Source organism: Euphorbia lathyris, chromosome 7 (genome assembly GCF_963576675.1).
Source record: "Euphorbia lathyris chromosome 7, ddEupLath1.1, whole genome shotgun sequence".
Classification (NCBI taxonomy): domain Eukaryota; kingdom Viridiplantae; phylum Streptophyta; class Magnoliopsida; order Malpighiales; family Euphorbiaceae; genus Euphorbia; species Euphorbia lathyris.
In genome coordinates, this window is record NC_088916.1 from 8,766,111 (window position 1) to 8,772,110 (window position 6,000).

The window sequence follows — 6,000 nt, forward strand, 5'->3', positions numbered from 1 at the left end:
TAAAAGTAAATTTAACCGATTATAAATAAGTTTTGTTTGAAAAAACGTTCCCTGTGGGATCGATATCTTTTATTACTACAAACGTATACCGTGCACTTGCGGAAACCGCTCAACAAGTTTTTGGCGCCGTTGCCAGGGAACGCCAAAATTTTTGATAAAATTTTAAATTTTTCGTGTTTTATTTCGAATCTAGGTTTATTCATACTTATTTTAATTTTTTTAATTTAATAATTTTCAATTACTAATATATTTATTCTTCAAATTCTGTTTTGTCGTAGTTTCGGTTCGTGCAAGATTTCAAGTTCATGCGCAGTTCTCGTAGTTCAGGCATACCACCAAAACCACTAGACCCAGAAATTGAAAGGACACTTAAGAAGAACAAAAACAACAACAAAAACAAAAACAAACACAAGAACAAAAACAAAACCCCAGTAAAGACAAATACCGAATCTGGTAAAATGGCAGACCCACCAACACTTATGGATTACGCTAGGCCAGGTGTGGCCGGTGTGACCAATAGTATCGTTAGACCCAGAATCACCGCAAACCAATTTGAAATTAAGCCTGCGTTGCTTAATATGTTGCAAAATAATGTAACATTTTATGGGTTAACTAACGAAAATCCTAACACCCATTTAAGAAATTTCCTTGAAATTTGTGACACTTTTAAAATCCCAGATGTGACTGCAGAAGCAATCAAACTTCGCCTTTTTCCTTTCACTTTGAAGGATAGGGCTAAAGAATGGTTAACTTCTATGTCAGCCGCAACTTTTGCCACTTGGGAACAATTAGTCCAAGCGTTTTTATCAAAAAAATTTCCTTTAGCAAAAACCGCAAGAGTCATTAAAGAGTTAACATCTTTTTCTCAAAATGATAATGAAACTCTTTATGAGGCTTGGGAACGTTTTAAAGAACTTCAACGTTTATGCCCACACCACCAATTGCCCGCTGAACTTTTAATGCAAACATTTTATAATGGACTAAATCCTACAACTAGAGGTTCATTGGACGCTATGTCTGGAGGGTTATTCATGAAGAAAACATCTGCCCAAGCAAGAGAACTTTTGGAGGAAATGGCAATCAACAGTTGTATGTGGCCCGCGGAACGTGGACACGTACCAATAGTGAAACCATCATCCTCAGCAACATCATCAGTTAAAGGTATAGTGAATCTTGATCCAGTAGCGATGTTGCAAGCCCAATTTTCTGCCTTATCGCACAAAATTGATAGGTTTATGGCACCGTGTGATCCTAATGGTAACCCAATCCAAACAGATGTGGACTACGAAGGTATGAGTGAAATTGAACAGGTAAATTTTGTCCAAGGGCAAAACCAAAACAATAACCCTTATTCCAATACATATAATCCTGGATGGAGAAATCATCCTAACTTTAACTGGAGAGATAATAATAATAATACTAATGCTAATCAAAATCGTACTGCTAATTATCAAAATCAATCAAGAGATACGATTAGCACTTTATCTTCTAAAATCGACAAATTTATTGATGCTATGAGCGGAAAAATAAGTAATCACGACGATGGTTTTAAACGGATCGAGAATAAATTCGATCAGCTTATTAAAAACCAATCATCTAGCATCCATAATTTGGAGATTCAAATTGGACAACTCGCTAAATCAATTCCATCCCGCAAAGAGGGAAGTCTTCCAAGCCATACGAAAGAAAATCCGAAAGAGCATGTTAAGGCTATCACTCTTCGTTCAGGGAAAAATTACTTAGGCCCGGAAATGCCCGGAAATTCGACCTTACCTGGAACTGATTTACCAACGCCCAAAGAAGATACTTTAAAACAAAAAGATGCACCAATTGACTCTAGTACAAAAACTTTTGTAGCCAAATCACCTTTTCCACACAAAGTCCGCAATAAGGACTATGATAAACAACTTTTAACATTTTTAGATAAACTTAAAAATTTGCATATTAATTTGACGTTTATGGATGCGATTACGCAGATTCCCAATTATGGTAAATTCCTCAAAGATTTAATTTCAAAGAAAATCAGTTGGGAAGGAATTTCATCCATTTCACTAACTGAAGATTGCAGTTCGATTGTGTCAAGCAATTTGCCCACTAAACTCAAAGATCCCGAATGTTTTACCATTCCGTGTAAATTGGGAGATATTGAATTTCCCAGTTGTCTCTGTGATTTAGGAGCAAGCATTAACTTGATGCCATTATCTATTTTTAATAAGTTAGGCTTAGAAGAAGATATCAAACGTACCAATATGGTTTTGCAATTAGCGGATCAAACCACTAAAAGACCATACGGTATAATCGAGGATGTTTTAGTTAAAGTTGACAAATTTATTTTTCCTACCGATTTCGTTATTTTAGATTTTGCTTATGATGTTAATTGTCCGCTAATCTTTGGTAGACCGTTCATGAACACGGGACGTGCTCTAGTTGATGTGTCGAAAGGGAAAGTAGTTTTAAGAATAGGAGATGATAAGATTGAGTTTGATATGAATCAAGCGATGAAATATCCTATGGAGGATTTCGCTTGTATGAAACTTGATTTAATTGAAGAATGTGTAAATGACATTGTTCAAAAAGAAGAAATAATAGAACCTATAATGAGTGAGGAACTAGAAGATAAGGACCCAGAACCTTTGATTCGTGAAGATGGACCAGTTCCGCCTTCAATTATAGTTCCACCTAAATTAGAACTTAAAGAATTACCAAGTCATTTGAGGTATGCTTTCTTAGGCGAAGGCGATTCTCTACCTATAATTATCTCTAACAAATTAACACAAGTTCAAGAAGAGAAATTGAAAGAAGTTGTTAGAAATAGGATAGGAAGTATGGGTTGGCAAATTTCAGACTTAAAAGGTATTAATCCGAGTATCATAATGCACAGAATTCACTTAGAAGAAGATAAGCCACCTAAAGCGGATAGGCAAAGACGCCTAAATCCCAATATGAAGGAAGTAGTCAAAAATGAGATTACTAAACTTCTGGACAATGGAATCATCTACCCTATCTCGGATAGTGAATGGGTTAGTCCAATCCATTGCGTACCTAAAAAGGGAGGCATAACTGTTGTAAGGAATGAAGAAGGTGAATTAATACCTACACGAACCACCACTGGTTGGAGGGTTTGTATAGATTATAGAAATCTAAATAAAGCAACTAGGAAAGATCATTTTCCTCTTCCTTTCATTGATCAAATGATCGAAAGGATAGCTGGTCACGCTTTCTACTGTTTTCTAGATGGTTACTCCGGATTCTTTCAAATATACATTTACCCGGATGACCAAGATAAAACAACCTTCACATGTCCTTACGGAACATTTGCATATAGGAGAATGCCCTTTGGTCTATGTAACGCACCTGCAACATTTCAACGTTGTATGACTGCGATTTTTAATGATTTCATTGAAGATATCATGGAAGTTTTTATGGACGATTTTTCAGTTTATGGAGATTCTTTTGATTCGTGCCTAAAAAACTTGGATAAAGTTCTGTCTAGGTGTGAAGAAACAAATTTGGTATTAAACTAGGAAAAATGTCATTTCATGGTTGATGAAGGAATTGTTTTAGGTCACAAAATATCTGAAAAAGGATTAGAAGTGGATAGAGCAAAAACTTCAGTAATAGAAAAATTACCCCCTCCAACTACTGTTAAGGGAGTAAGATCATTTTTAGGACATGCCGGTTTTTACATAAGATTTATTAAGAATTTTTCTGTAATTTCCAAACCACTCACTAATCTACTCATTAAATATTCCACCTTTGATTTTAATGAAGATTGCGTTAAAGCTTTCGAAACATTAAAAACAGCTTTAGTCAGTGCACCTATTATTGCTAAACCCGATTGGGATTTACCATTTGAAATTATGTGTGATGCAAGTGATTTAGCTGTCGGATGTGTTTTAGGTCAAAGGAAGGATAAGAAACTTCATGTCATTTATTATGCAAGTCACACACTGTCCGGTGCACAATTAAACTACACCACAACTGAGAAAGAAATGTTAGCTGTAGTTTTTGCATGTGATAAGTTTAGGTCATACTTGTTAGGTTCGAAAGTTATTATTTATACTGATCATGCAGCATTAAGATATTTATTTGCTAAAAAGGATGCAAAACCGCGTCTAATTAGATGGGTTTTATTACAAGAATTTGATATAGAAATAAAAGACAAAAAGGGAGTAGAAAACCTTGTCGTCGATCATCTATCGAGACTTGAAGATGAGAACGGTCCTATAGGTGAAACTAACGGTATACGAGATGATTTCCCTGATGAACATCTCTATCAAATGAAAAGCGTCATGTCACCATGGTATGCAGATATTGCTAATTATCTTGCAGCCAATATTGTTCCAGAAGGATTAAATTTCCAACAAAAGAAGAAATTTTTCTTCGACATTAAACAGTATTTTTGGGAAGATCCTTTTTTGTTCAAGACTTGTGGTGACGGGATAATTAGGAGATGCGTTGGTGAAAATGAATATGAATCCATAATGTCGAAATGCCATTCTAGCTCTTATGGAGGACATAATGGAGCTAACAAGATAGCAGCTAGAATATTTGAATGTGGTTTCTTTTGGCCTACGATGTTTAAAGACGTCCGTTCATTTATTACTCGATGTGATAAGTGCCAAAGAACATGAAATCTAGGAAGGAAAGATGAGATGCCCCTCACAACCATATTAGAAGTTGAAGTCTTCGATATGTGGGGAATAGATTTCATGGGACCTTTTCCCCCTTCTTTCGGTAAAACTTACATATTAGTTGCCGTTGATTATGTTTCAAAGTGGGTTGAAGCAATTGCAACCCAGACGAACGATTCTAAAGTTGTCGTTAATTTTCTTGACGATATATTTTGTAGATTTGGTTGTCCAAGAGTCATCGTTAGTGATGGCGGTACTCATTTTTAAACCGAAGTTTTGAAACGCTTATGAAAAAATATGGAGTACGCCACCGCGTGTCTATGCCATACCATCCTCAGTCAAATGGTCAGGCGGAGATATCAAATAGAGAACTCAAATGGATTCTAGAGAAAACAGTTTCATCCTCAAGAAAAGATTAGTCTTGTAAACTAAATAATGCGTTATGGGCATACCGTACTGCATTTAAAACACCAATAGGAATGACTCCATACCGCTTAGTGTATGGGAAGGCATGTCATTTGCCAGTCGAATTAGAACATAAAGCCTATTGGGCTATTAGGGAACTTAACTTTGATTTACGACAAGCAGGTAAGAAACGTTTGCTCGATTTAAATGAGTTAGATGAGTTGCGCCATCTATCTTACGAAAATGCAAAGATTTATAAAGAAAAAGTGAAAAAATGGCACGATGCCAAAATTAAAGTCAAACACTTTAATGTTGGGGATAAAGTGCTGTTATTTAATTCACGACTTCGTTTATTTCCAAGAAAACTTAAGTCCAGATGGATAGGACCATATTTAGTCGTCAAAACATTCGATTATGGTTCTTTAGAACTGGAAGGTCCTAACGGAGTTCGTTTTAAAGTTAATGGTAATCGATGTAAAATCTATTACGAAAATATTTCACAAATAGGAATTTCGTTCGTAACAAGATTATCTGACGTATAAATCACTCAGTTTTTCGATCACAGTTTATTTTGTTTTATTTCTTTTTATATTTTTGCTCATTTTCTTTTTATTTTATTTTATTTTATTTTTATTTTATTTTTTTTCATTTTATTTTTTTTCCAAATGCCATTTTTGTGATTAGATGACTTTATGTTATGATTTAAATGCATAAAATATGTTTATTTCATGATTTTAGATTAGATTTTAGGAAATTAGAGTGAAATTGAAGTTTCAGGCAATTCTCTGCCGAGAATTTGGAATTCTCAGCCGAGAATCCTATTTTTCAGAGTTGTCCAAATAGGTTAGGTTTTTTCTGAAGTTACCGAGAATAATAAATTCTCTACCGTGAATCAGGAAAAGGGTCACGACGCCTGATTTCCGCAAGGAAATCAGCGTGTCGCGATCGAGAATTTGGAATT

General features: G+C 35.1%; 1 non-coding gene across 1 annotated transcript; it reads right to left on the bottom strand.

Annotated features, from left to right (window-relative positions):
- Window positions 1–836: 836 nt before the first annotated feature.
- LOC136201578 (small nucleolar RNA R71) lies at window positions 837–943 on the bottom strand. Its single transcript, XR_010673926.1, has one exon. It is a non-coding gene; the product is annotated as a small nucleolar RNA R71 (small nucleolar RNA).
- Window positions 944–6,000: the final 5,057 nt, after the last annotated feature.